We start from the raw sequence: 14,832 nt of genomic DNA, 5'->3' as shown, positions 1-14,832 counted from the left end.
AGAATTCAAATAGCCTGTGGTAATTTATTTCATTTTTACTTATTATTTTGTTTATTGTTATTTCAGAGGGTTTACGGTTACATGAATAAGGCAGTAAGTAATGAGTATCCTGTCTCTCCTTCTGTCGCTCTCTCCCAGTCTTTCCCTCCCATCCTCACTCACAGGATATCTCCTTAATTTTCCACCGTTTCTATGAATATCACTGATATCTTTGTTAATCCTCATTCCACCTTTTATGGGTCTGCCCTTACCTTCCCAAAACGAACAAAAAACAAACAAGACAAAAGGAAAAGAAAACAAAAATCCTCAACAAATGGCAACTAAGAGATGTCTCTCATTTCCTATTCTTCAAGTTCATTTCATAGAATATTATTGGATATGATCATTTGTACATAGCTATTGAGCCTTTAGCAACTGCTTCTATGCATTTTTTCCTTTGGCTTCTGTATGTTAATGACTAGGGTCCTATATAATTTATCATTTCTCAGAGTGTACACACACACACACTGACACACACACAGAAGTCATTCAGTGTGTTTATTTGTAGATTTATAGGAACATTTAGTTATCCCAAATGAGGGAAATCATGCAGCCTGGGTTCCTTTGGTTCTGGCTAACTTCACTTAATATAATTTAAGTCTTTCCAGTTCCTTACAATTGAGACAGTATCATTCTTTCTGATAAATCAGTAGAACTTCATTGCTCTCTCTCTCTCTCTCTCTATATATATATATATACACACACACATATGTATACATGTATATGTATATATACATATATATCACATTTTCTTGGTTCATTCTTCAACTGAGGGACACCTAGGTTGAGTCCACGTCTTTGATATGGTAAACAGTGCTGCAATAAATATCGTTGTGCTAGCGGCTTTAGTGGCCTGGTTTGTGGTCCATTGGATATATAGAATTGCTGGGTTATAATCTTTTAAGAAACCTCAATACTTCTTTCTAGTTTACATTCTTACCAACAGTACAATGGGGTTCCCTTTTAGTCACATCCCTGCCAGGATTTGTTATTCTTAGTTTTCCTGATTATGCCCATTTTAACTGGGTGAGGTGGAATCTCAGTGTTGTTTTGATTTGCATTGCTATTATGGCCAGAGATGTTAAACATTTCTTTATGTATCTATTGGCAATTCTTTTGTCTTCCTTTGAGAAGTCTCTCTTTAAGTCTTTAACCCAGTTATTGGTTTGTTTGTTGAGTTTTTAAGGTTGTTTTCAATGGAACAGCCACAGTTGAAGTTGATTTACTTTCCTTAATGTAATTATATTATTCTTTCAATTTTCTCAGTCATATATTATTCAATAATACATATTTCCTCTCACTTCCTCCCCATTTTACTTCATCTTATTTTTGAAATGTAAAGCAAGTCTATACTGAAATTGCTTGTATACTAAATTTTTCACTTAGTTGATACCTAGAACACTAATTGGTGTGGTAGAACTTCAGATGTGGATTTTATACCCAACAGAAGCAACAGAAACACCTAGGAGAGTCACCCTTACTAAGATTTCACCTGCAATTTGTATGAAATTCAGATGAAACATGTAAAGACATGTAGAGAGAAAGCCTTTGGAGAAAATGAAAAAAAATTCTTTTGAAGTAGGTTGGCTTTTAGCCTATGAAATATAAATTTTTAAATTATGATCTACTAAAAATTCAAAGTTTACTTTCATATATCCTTCATTAATAGTATCTAGATTTCAATATCTGTTATGCATTATTCTCACTCTTTCTCTCTAAGCACATACAAAGAATGACATAATACACTTATATTAAGGATCTATTCCTGACTTGAAATTAGGTTTTTGATAGTTCAGTTGGCTGACTACAGTTCAGACTATGTTGTATAGTAGCCAAAGCCCTCCCATTTCTAATAAATATTCACAACTATGTATATAGTTTTACCATGTCATTAATTTTTCTACCTATAAAAGTGAGTAAGACCTGGCATCAACTTGAGCCTGACTGCTTGCTTGGTTTATATGTCCTCATTCTATCTGAAGGTGTACTTTCCCTTTGACATTTGACTTTTCTTTAGATAAATTAGGCTTGGTTAAAATTCTGTATGCCTGCTCTTGAATTACTTCTTTGGTGAGACCAAATACCTGTCATTCATCTCAAGTGACAGATAGATTTACAATGTATCAACTTGGTAAATGTTTTCTACTGTATTCCATTTTTTATTTTATTTTTTACTGTTTTTCTATTCCCTTAGTATAAAGGGATCAGTAATAATAATATTTCTCTATTACTGACTCTCTTCCCCTAACTTACTACTTACACATACTTTATCAAACTTTTGCGCTTTCCTTATGATTTAAAATAGGCATCTTAACCTCTTTATTAATACTTTCTTAATCAATCCAAATGATATTACACTGCTTTAAAATTGCCCAATGCTACATAAGTACTGTCTCCACTTTGTCTCCTTGCACACAAGGGTTTGTGTGTGTGTGTGTGTGTGTGTGTGTGTGTGGTGAAGGCAGAGAAGAAAGGAGCTTCTTATCCCTTCTACTTTTCTCCCTCTAGTCAGCATGAGAATTTTGTAGTACATTTTCCAGACTTTTTTTAAAGAGAGAATGGAGACATTTTTGACAAAAGTATTTACCAGGGCATCTAGACTCTTGCAAATTCAGCCTTTGCAAGGCAGTTCTTGTTTGATTTGCTACCATTCTAGCTCAATTTTCCTTACCTGTGTCAGGCTCAGTTCACCAGTTGTGCTTTTTCTTTTGTTTTAAGAATGTAGGTTAACCTTCCTTCCTTCCTTCCTTCCTGCCTTCCTGCCTTCCTGCCTGCCTTGCTGCCTTCCTGCCTTCCTTCCTGCCTTCCTTGCTGCCTCCTTCCTTCCTGCCTTCCTTCCTGCCTTCCTTCCTGCCTTCCTTCCTTCCTTCCTGCCTTCCTGCCTTCCTGCCTACCTTCCTGCCTTCCTGCCTTCCTTCCTGCCTTCCTGCCTTCCTTCCTTCCTTCCTTCCTTCCTTCCTTCCTTCCTTCCTTCCTTCCTTTTCATTCTGTCTGTTTCTTTCTCTCTCTCTTTCTTTCTTCCTTCCTTCCTTCCTCCTTCCTTCCTTCCTTCTTTCCTTCCTTCCTTCCTTCTTACATACCTGTCTCTTTCTTTCTTTCTTTCTTTCTTTCTTTCTTTCTTTCTTTCTTTCTTTCTTTCTTTCTTTCTTTCTTTCTTTCTTTCTTTTTCCTTCCTTCCTTCTTTCTTTCTTTCTTTCTTTTTCTTTCTCTCTCTCTCCTTCCTTCCTTCCTTCTTTCCTTCCTTTCTTCCTTCCTTTCTGTCTAGCTCTCTTTCTTTCTTTCATTCTTATTTCTTTTCCTTCCTTCCTCCCTTCCTCCTCAGGTAATACCGCTGTGTATTTAGTACATTATATAATTTTATATAGTAGTTACTGTTTGATTCAGATTCTTAAATGGTTCCAAATTACTTCTAGTGTTCCAGTGCTAAGCCCTTTGGAGAATAATTGTTTTGCATCTCATAATTTATTACCTACCATCTCCACTATGTGAATAATAGACAACACAACATTGAAATAAAAAGCATCCAGACATGACAGCATGGAAGTAAAAAGCACCATTAATTTTTCTGGTCCACTCTAAGTATTTCATTAACTTTCATTGATCTAGAGTTATATACTTTTAAGTTCAAACACTAAGGTTTCTGAAAGTCGAAAATGGCATGCTTCTAATTATTGTTGGTCCCAGACAGCTTCTACTACAGGTTTATATTTATTTAGTAGCCAATGCCAAATATCACAAAAAGATGTTTAAAGATTTTATGAATTAGGCCAGATTTTCTCAAATTCAGCTTAAATCACATCACAAGAAAAATACAAATCATAGTATAACAGGGACAGAAATGAATGCCAATTAAAAACTTCAGATAAGTTATAGTTTGAGAAGAAAATGAAACAGTATACATTTCTGTTATTCTCCCTTTGTAAATTTATTATCTATGTCCTTTTCATAAAGACTGTTTGGTACTGTTTCCTTCCATCCAAATGAAATGTCCTCTTTGGGAAAACAAGGACAATTCAGTATTCTGTACTTTTTCTATTAAATGCAAAACAAAAATATTCACACATAGAAAATTCCATCCTTGAATATAACTGATGTTTCTAGACCCAATTTATGCTGTTCTTGGTGTCTAGCATTTTTTAAAAATCTTGGATATACTCTATAGTGTGATACAATGAGATAAAGCTAGTCATCAAAATGAAATTTTAAAGTAATTTAAAGAATGATGATGTAAGTCAGACAGTGGTGGCTCTCACCTTTAATCCTAGCTACTCAGGAGGCTGAGATCTGAGTACTGCAGTTCAAAGCCAGCCAGAGAAAGAAAGTCCATGAGATTCTGACCACTAGAATTCTGGCCACTAGAAAACTGGAAGTGATGCTATGACTCAAATGGTAGAGCACAGCTTTGAGGTGAAGAGCTGAGGAACAGAGCTCGGGCGCACAGTTCAAGCCCCACAACCGACAAAAAATTGAAAGAAAGAGAGATGATATATTTACATATTGTCAAAGCTGTCTCTTCTCCATGCATGATACACAATGTGACTGTAGAATGTCCTCTGCATTCTACAGATAGGGAAGAATCCTCATTTCAATGATGGCAGAGCAGGAAGACAGAATGTGCCTGGGTCTTTGAAGGATTCAGCCAGGAGCTGTAACAGCATTGAAATATTTACTGCCATGTCCATCAATCTGTGACTTAGGCTATTTTATTTTGCTTTGTTCATCAACTGAGTTACATCCTAGCTGAGATAAATGTGACTTCTGTGTGTGTCCATGGTGCCAGATAAATATAGCATTTTTACTGTCCATATATAATAGCCACATTTATTTATTATTTATTCATTTAAAGTTATGAGAAAGTTTAATAGAAAAAAATAACATAGTAGGTCATCAAAGAGTACATACCACAAACCACAATGGCGTTAGTAGCACAAATTTTTACTTAATTGTTAACTCATGAAAAGAAAGCAAAGAATCATTCTTTTAATTATCCCATGTTCTCAAGTGTCTAACCTTATAGCTAAAACATAAGCATATGAAATGCTCCTGCAAACTATCTGTTGATATTTATACAATTTAAGCAATAGCAAAATTAAATTCAGCTTCTGGATCTTCTGTTTCTTTAATTCTCTGATCAAATATCCCATGACCACTTACACTATGAAATTAATTTGGGGTTTGGAAATAAAATCACAGAGTTTAAACAAAGTGATATTTTCTGCCAAACACAATGCAATCATATGCCCAGTAGAGATTTTTTTTCCAGCATCCAGAATTCTATGGAAGAGGAAGTTCTTAAGTTATGCCATTTGTGTTTTATTGACTTCCTGGATGGGGAAAAATTAGTGAACTTGGCTAAGAGTGGATGCCATATGGAAGTATTCATTATCCTTAAGTGAGAAATAAAAGAGCATTTAATAGGACCACATTAAATTATTTAGTCATTGGTAAATTAGATATTTTTTTCATTGACATATTTACAAGGCAAAATGTATCCATGATTGCGATACAAATTTTAGGGAGAAACAGAGAGAAATTATACATTTTAGGACAGAATAAAGGAGTCTGTATTCCATTGCGTCAACACACAGGCCACATGAGATACAAGAGTCATGGAAATTTTCAAAAATGACAAGGAGGTTAGCAGAGCTGGGGACTAGCTGAGATTTACAGAGCATACTGACAGGAATGACACTCAGAAGCTATGAAGAGAAAATCAGAAACAGTTTTAAATATATTGCCAATAATGAATTTTACTTCAAGCTAGACTAGGAAATCAATAATGGATGTAAATTGCACAGACATTTCCCTATTTCCATTTCAGAGCAATCACACTGACAGTGACATGGAGGAGAATAGAAAGAAAGACCAAGTTTGAAGCATGCATCTGAGCTAAAAATAATGAGCACCAGCACTGGCCTAGTGACAAGGGAGATGGGGAAGAAGGGGGAGCTTTGAGGACAATTTAGGGTATAACTCGGTGTTAGAATACTTACTAGCATTCATGAAGGCCTAGGTTCTGTACTTAGCAGAAAAATTGGGAAGGAAGAGGATGGAAAAGGAGAGAGAGAAAGAGACAGAGAGACAGAGACAGAGACAAGGTTGGAGTCACGGAGACACAGAGACAAACAGAGACACAGAGGTAGACATAGAGAGACATAATGGGGGAAACAGTGAGAAATAAAGAGGGGGAGAGAGTGAGGGAGAAAGGCAGGGAAAGAGCAGGAGCAAAAGAGGAAGAAAGAATGAGAATGAGAGCTAGAGCTCAACTGACGGATAGGGAGTTGCTAAGAACATCCAATGTAAGTAAAATAAGAAGAAACACTCAAAAGAAGACTTAGAATCTACACCTGCTTACTTGCAGCAGATATTTAACTCTTTGCCTAGACTTGTAATATAGACTGTGATGTTGAGATGAAAGGAAACTTATTTACATTTAAATTCTCAGGATTCACCTAAACAGCTCTGAAACAAATTTACTTATAACTTACTCTCTCTTTGATTTTTCTTCTTTAGCACTTAAAAGAGATAACTACATTGCCCCCAAATCCTAACATATCATGACAAATAGGAAGCAGAGAATATTCCTTTCACTCAATCTTTCTTCCATATATTTGAATATTTTATGCATCATATGCAACAATAATAAATAAAACAGATAAAAGTAAGCTCTAGAGGGCAGTAACTATGGAATGCAAATGCACAATGATCAGATTTGATATAAAATACAAAAAATATAGAATATTTGTCCACATAAATTGTTATTAATTTGAACCAACAGTATGTTTTGGGTTTTTATTTTTCCATCCATCATGGGGCTTGAACTCTGGGCTTGGGCGCTGTCCTTGTGCTCTTCAGTTCAAGGCAAGCCCTCTACCACTTGAGCCACAGCGCCACTTCCAGTTTTTTAGTGGTTTATTGGAGATAAGAGTCTCATGGACTTTCCTGCCTAGGTTGGCTTTGAACCAAGATCCTCAGATCTCAGCCTCCTGAGTAGCTAGGATTATAGGAGTGAGCCACCGGCCCCCGGCCAACAGTATGTCTTTTAAACATTTTTAGGAAGTATACTTTGGAATGTTGTTTTACAGTCCTAGAGAATGAAGATTAGGTTTTCATAAGGATTAAAATTGTTTTCCTGATAACGTACAATTTAGACTAAGACTTTCAGATTTTAAAAGTAGTCAATGAATATATCTAGATTAAATTCCCTTTTAAGATGCCAAAAATTCTTTCAATTTTTATGATATCTTGGAATATTTGATATTTGAGTTACTATAGTATATAATTTGTAAACATACATACACATCTCTCTCTGTCTCTCTCTGTCTCTGTGTCTATACACAAACACACACACACAAACATATATACACATACACAAAACAAGGTGAAAGAAAAAAACATCCATGATCCTGTGTAAACCAATCCATCTCTCCATCTACTGTAGAGACAGAGTTGGAAAACTATTACAGAAATCTAGCAAGAGACTAGATATCTACTTCAGTCTACTGCTTATTGATTACAGAAGGTAATATTTCATTGCCTTTAAGTATCATCATTGGAGATGGCAGCTTGTTATAGTCAGAGAAACAGATTCATCACTTGTGTCTAGTACCAAATAAAATGCAGAACTCTTTGTTCAGAATTAGTAAGAGTTGTACAGCAGTGATCCAGAGCCTGGGAAGGTTGAGATCCTTCTCTCAATATGGTTGTACAAGTCAGAGGTCCATGAAGCTACTGTACTTGCACAGCCTACCAGGACTGAGAGTTTTCCTCATCACACAGATCTCTGGCTTTCTGTATTTGTCCACTAGTTAAAACTAGACAAACACCAAATTATGTAAGGAACGTGCACAAATAAATAATGTACTGAGTATGAGGGATTTAGCAATATCAAAGATAACTTGGGGCTGGGAAGGTGGCTCAGTGGTAGAGTGCTTGCCTTATATGCATGAGGCCCTGGGTTCAATTCCTCAGCACCACATAAGCAAAAAGAAAAAAAGCCGGAAGTGGGGCTGTGGCTCAAGTGGTAGAGCACTAGCCTTGAGCTGAAGAGCTGAGGGACAGCACCCAGGCCCAGAGTTGAGGACCCACGACCGGATCCCCCCCCCCCAAAAAAATTGATAAACTTGAAGAATGCTAATAACTCACAACTGTAATCCTAGCTTCTGGAGTGGAAGGATCTCTGTTGGAAGTCAATCTGGGTAGGAAAGTTCCAGAGATTCTTATCTCCAATTAACCACCAACAAAACAAAACAAAACAAAACAAACAAACAAAATACCCAAAAGTCAGAATCGGAGCGGGTGAGAGTGGTAGAGTGCTTACTTTGATTAAAAAAGTTCAGGATCATTATCCAGTCCTCAGGGGAATTCCTGAGTCCAAGCCCCAGGGTGGACACACACACACACACACACACACACACACACACAGACACACACACACACACCAACATAAACTGCACATTGTAGTTTTACTAAGTTATAAAAACAAGGAGTGGTATTGAAAAAAGTTTTATCTATGCCATTTGGATTGCATTTTTAAATTATATTAGTTTGTTTTCATGTTTGAATGAGTCCAACTTGTGACTTCTTAAAAAAAATATTTAAAGTTTTGTGAATAAGTTGAATGAAATAAAAATGGGTTTCAAGACCTCATATTCTCAGTTAAGATTTTCAACTTGTGAAAAAATTAACTTAAACAAACAGTACATAATGAAGAATATAAGATTTTATAGAACATATTCAGAGGCAGCTAAAATGGAATGTTTTAATGGAAAATCATTTCCTCAATTTTATATTGGTTTCTAGTTAGGTCTGGATCTTGACCCTCACTCCAGTGGCTGGTTTAAATAACCAAGAAAAATTGAGTTCTTTGAGAAATTGCTTTCAATCTCAGATGAGAAAAAATTTCTTCAATCAGAATTTAGAACCCTTTGACATTAGCAGTAAAACTAAACAACTTAACTTAAACCTCATACTTACACAAGTGACTTGGAAAAGTAGAGATCAAATTATGGAAAAAGTAATTAAGCTGTTGCTGAACAAATATATTTTTCCCTTTCCAACTTCAATTATTAGGATCATTTCAATAGTTCAAGTGTATGTCATATTGAGTTGTTCCTTTTAGATAATGTTACTCATAATTTTTTTTAGAATCCTTCCATTGTCCTTCAATTAAATCTACTAAGTTTTAATTGATCTAATTGATAAATATCAAGCAAACTGGTGTGTTAATAATACAAAGAGATGCTGGGCACTGGTGGCTTACACCTGTAATCCTAGATACACAGGAGGCTGAGATCTGAAGATCTTGGTTCAAAGCCAGCCCAGGCAGGAAAGTCTGTGAAACTCTTATCTCCAATAAACCACTAGAAAACCAGAAATGGTGCTGTGGCTCAAGTGGTGGAGCACTCACTTTGAGCTGAAGAGCACAGGGACACCGCCCAAGCCCAGAGTTGAAACCCCATGACCGACCAAAAAAAAAAACAAAACAAAAACAAAAGAACAAAAAAACAAAGAGAAACCTATCCCCAAAGGAAAGTAGAAATACATGATTGACGTTGGCATATAAACAAATGATTTTATGTAATATAAGCTCATACTGATTTACATTATTCTATGCTTTGGAAGATTAAAATGAGGATATAATTCTTGCCTTGTTGTTTGAAATACATTATGCCTGAAGCTAATTGTATGTATAAGTAAAGATTTGATAAAACAATATATGTAATCAGCAAAGGAAGCTTGATCCTATGCAATACATGTGTTTATGACAATCATTCTACGTAATTGTGCTGGCAGATGAGGAAAGGTGGAAAAAGTGAAATTTTATTGAGGTTATATTTTTATTTATGCTAACATGGTAGCTGTGTGTGAACATTGGATTTAATTTGCTCAGCTGGAAATTGCTGCTTCTTTCTATGCAAAATGTATGTTAGAGTTCCTATAAGGCAAAATGACATGCACTTTATATACAAGTACTTGTAATTTGGGGGCCAGAAAATATAACCAATTATTTTACCAAAATAAAAATACCTGGATATATTTGTTATTCAGTTGATTATATATCTATGCTATGTTTCAATTAATATTCATCAATTGTCTTTGATTTTTGACTCAAGGGCTGATTGTTGCTTCTATTATTGTCCATGATTCCTTCCCTACATAAATAGGGTATCATCTTAACAGTTTCAAACTCACAGCATTTCAATCCAATGAACTCAGTCGTAACACCTAGACTTATTGTACTACAATATTCCCAAATTATATTTTTAACAACTATAACAAGATAAAACTCCTTAAGGAGCTAGGTTAATATTTATTAATTCTTAAGATTTATGTAAGTACAGACAGTACATTTCAGGCTTCACCTGCAAGCAGCCCAGGATTCAATGTTGTCACCTTTCTAGACGAGGACTGATTGAAGGAGAGATCAGGGAGGCTGGATCTCATCTAAAGAGCCTTTCTGAATAGAAGAGTTTTTGTATAGGAGTAGAAACCATCTACCAACTAAGTGATTTCACAAAAAAACAAGACAGATGGTCACCGAACCAAGTACACATTCCAGTGTCACAAAAGGTAGAACATTAACATGGAAGTGATCCTTTAAAATAAATGGAAGCAGTAGGAATTGTCCATCTTACTTGAGATGGAACATAACAAGTAGCTCATGTGAGACAGAACATGATAGGTTGATCATGTGAACAGAGATCTTCACAGGCATGGCCCATGGGCAATGAAATTGACTGAGAAAAACATACACAACAATACTAACAATAACAACACAATTTAAAGCAAAAATACCCAAGAGAAATACAAAAAGATAGAAATGCCCACAGTTTTAGAGAACTTAATTGAAGCTACTGAATACTTTTCACATAAAGATTTAAAAAGAAGTACAAATGCAATGAACTGAAAGTGAAAATAGAAAAGAAAAAACATCTAGAAACTTCTGGACCATAAAGCTAGCATCAAGCAGATAATGATTAGACATAACACAGACGAGAGCAGATAGACCTGCAAATTGAACTACTGTCAAAGAATTAAGTAAAATTTGACAAAATGATACAGTATGAAAAAAATTAGAAATGGAATAACAGATAATGAGCATAGAAAATATCATCCCAGGGCTGGGAAGGTAGCTCAGCGGTATAGTGCATGCCTTGCAAGCATGAGGCCCTGGGTTCGATTCCTTAGCACCACATAAACAGAAAAAGCCTGAAGTGGCGCTGTGGCTCCAGTGGTAGAGCGCTAGCCTTGAGCTGAAGAGCTGAGGGACAGCGCCCAGACCCAGAGTTCAGGCCCCATAACCGGCAAAAAAAAAAAGAAAAAAAGAAAATATCATCCCATATATCAGTAAACGATGTTTCTGGAGACCATACAAGTGAGAAGAAAAAAATTAAAAATAACATTTTTATGAAGGAGCATTCATAAAAGAAGGTATAACTTACTTTGAGTCACACAAGAAAGCACTGGAAACGATATGGATAATTCACACTAAGACATATCCATTTTAAGTTTCAGAACTGTAAGATTTTTTTTTTATTATAAGCAGAGAGACAGGAAGTAGCAATTCACTTTCATGGGTAGAATTCAAGCTGGGCCCAGTTCTCTTGTGAGCTCCAATCAGGAAAAAAAATAGCAAGAACTATCAGCAAATTCCTCAGATAAATAAAATATGATCCAATATTATACCAAATCAAGTTGTTCTTCCACTATAAAAGTAGAAAATATACATTGTCAAATGAAAAGATAAAAAAATAAAAGTCGCTGGTCCTTCTTGAAGTAAAAAAGCCAACCAAATAAAAGATACACAGATGCAGAGAAGGAACCAATGTCTATGTAAGCACAGAAGATAATGGGAACATTCTGGAAATGTTCTCAGGGAAATGGTGAAGAAAATAGTCAAGACATTGCCAAACAGCCAGTAACTGAGACACGTACGCACTGCTTTTACAAACATGAAAAGCAAAGGAAAACCACAACTAATTAAACAAGTAAACAATCAAATCCAAGAACATAAGAGATGCTTGTGACAAAGCTATTCATGACTGGAAGCTGGCCTTATCCAGAAACATGTTCTTTAATACCAGGGAAGACTGAGGGATGTGCAAAGTTGAAGATTTGAAGAAATATTGTTCATGCACTAATGACAAATAGCAGAAAAATTCTGGCATTTGTTATGGATGATGGGATGATGGAACTAGTTTTAAACCAGGTGAGAATGAAATAATATAGATTTTTGAGTAATCTCTGTTGGTTTTATACAATAAAATGACTTTGATCTACTTTAAAATATAATTTAAATTAAACAGATGCAGAATTTAAAGTTAAAACAGAAGAAAATTTGAGTAACATGATCAAAATTGGGAGATAATGGGTGGAGATGTGGGAAGAAATTTAGGTGGGCTAATTATCTGATCACTCAAAGAAGTGCATGAGTTGATTCAATTTCAGATGATATAGCTTTTTGTGTTAAAAAATACTGATTCAAACTTTCCAATTTTTAAATAATCTATCTTAGGAAAAAGATTAAAAAAAAAAACTCTTGCAAGGAATAAATTTGTACCTGAAACCATTTTGCTTTCTAGTATTACCTTAGCATGCTTTAATGCTCCAAATCCATATAGGTATATCATATTAATAAGACATAACTCTGACCATCTTTTTAAGATATAACAAGTTCAGTAAGATTCATACATCCAATATTGGTGACATCATTTAAGGGAAATTGTCTGGAGTATTAGGTGGAAAGTGAAATTTGGAGAGGTTAAAGCGAGGATTTATTGTTCTGTCCACCAGTGATCAATTGATAGCACAACTACTTGAGTAACTGAGCTGCACTATGAAGTGTTTATCAAAACTGGAATTAATTCGTTCATTGACTCCCATACATACAGCATTTTTAAAGATTTTTCTCCATTAACACTAAATCTTACTTTGAGGTTTTATGTAAAAGGGAACCACACAATATGCATAAGAGTGATCAACATTCCTGGCTGTTTATACAGACATAGAGCAGTGAGAGTTTCTAAGATACTTTTTTTTTGGGGGGGGGCTTTGGTCATGGGGCTTGAACCCTGGGCCTCAGCTCCTCAGCTTCACAGCGCCACTTCCAGTTTTCTCAGTGGTTTATTGGAGATAACAGTATCATGGACTTTCCTGCCTGGGCTGGCTTTGAGCCATGATCCTCAGATCTCAGCCTCATGAGTAGCTAGATTTACAGGCATGAGCCACAGATGGCTGGTTCCAAGATACTTCTGTTTCTAGAAACAGGAATACACTGAGGAAAATCAAATGGACTGGAAGGTCACCTTCATTGAATCACAGCATCTTTCTTAATATCAATAAAGAACTGATAGGATGGAGACTAGGAACATATGACATGGAATTGAGGCGGAGTTCTTTTTCATTGCAAAACAAGCTAAAGTTGTTGACAACAATAAATATTTCCAAGAATTTGTTTTGGGGAGGTTTTGAAGCTCTAAATATATTTTAGATAGAAGGCCCTTGTCTGGTGCATAGCTAGTAAAGATCTTCTCCTATTCCTTGGGCTATTAATCTTGCTAGCTCTGTCCTTTGCCATGCAGAAACTCTTCAGGTTGATGCAGTGCCATTTATCCAAACTTTCTTTGATTTGTTGTGATTCTGGATCTTTACTTAGGAAAGATCCTTGACCTGTGCTAAAGAGCTTTGTGTTTCCCTTATCCTGTCCTAACACTGAGGTCTTTGATCCATTTTTTTGGAGTTCAGTTTTCTACACATGCATAACCAATTCTGCCAGCACTATTTGTTGTAGATATTGTCTTTCTTCCATCCTTTATTTTTGGCTCCCATATAAAAGATTATGTGGCTACAGGTTTGTGGGTTGATTTCTGGGTCTTCAATTTTATCCCATTAGTCCTTCCTCAGGCATATTCTTGTGCCAGTACCAAGCTGCATTACTAATATTATTATTATTATTGTTACATTTATGTTTTACAGCTTTGTAATAGAGTTTGAATCTTGATATTTGTTTTCTACCAACACTGTTCTTCCTGCTAAGGATTGCTTCTGTTATTCAGGGTCTTCCATTATTCCATATGATTTTTTGGATTGCTTCTTCTATATCATTGAATGATTATATTGGGATTTTCATGAGTATTGCTTTGAATTTGTAGATAACTTTGCCATTTCCATGATATTAATGATTCCAATCCAGGGGCCTGGGAGGTTTTTCTACTTCCTTAAATCCTTAAATCTTTTTTCAGGTTTTTGAAGTTTTCATCATAGAGGTCCATCACACCTTTGGCTAAGTCAATTCCTAGGTATTTTTGAGACTATTACCAGAGGAGCTGCTTCTTGATTTCAGACTCATGCTTCTAATTGTTGGCATACAGAAAAGCTAGATTTTTGCAGGTTAATTTTATACCCTGCTACTTTGTCAGTTTCAGATCAGATTAAGAAATTTGGGAGAGGAATCTATGGGGTTCCTTAAATATGGGATCATGTCATCTGTAAAGAGGAAGAGTTTTACATCTTTTTCCCAATTTGGATCCCCTTTATATTCATCTCTTGCTTTAATGCTCTAGTCAGGAATTCCAGTACTATATTGAAGAGGAGTGGAGACAGAAGACACTCTGTGTCATTCCTGAAATTAGAAGAAATAGTTTTAACTTTTACCTTAAGTATAATGCTGGCTGTAGATTGCTCATATGAAATCTTTATTATAAAATTTGTACTAAGTGAAGTAAGACAGACCCAAAGAAACAGAGGTTTCATAGCTTCCCTCATTTGTAATAATTAGAATGTGCCTATAAA

The sequence above is a fragment of the Dipodomys spectabilis genome, unplaced genomic scaffold (assembly GCF_019054845.1).
Source record: "Dipodomys spectabilis isolate Male_0828 unplaced genomic scaffold, ASM1905484v1 ptg000138l, whole genome shotgun sequence".
Taxonomy (NCBI): domain Eukaryota; kingdom Metazoa; phylum Chordata; class Mammalia; order Rodentia; family Heteromyidae; genus Dipodomys; species Dipodomys spectabilis.
This window is presented reverse-complemented; position numbering follows the sequence as displayed.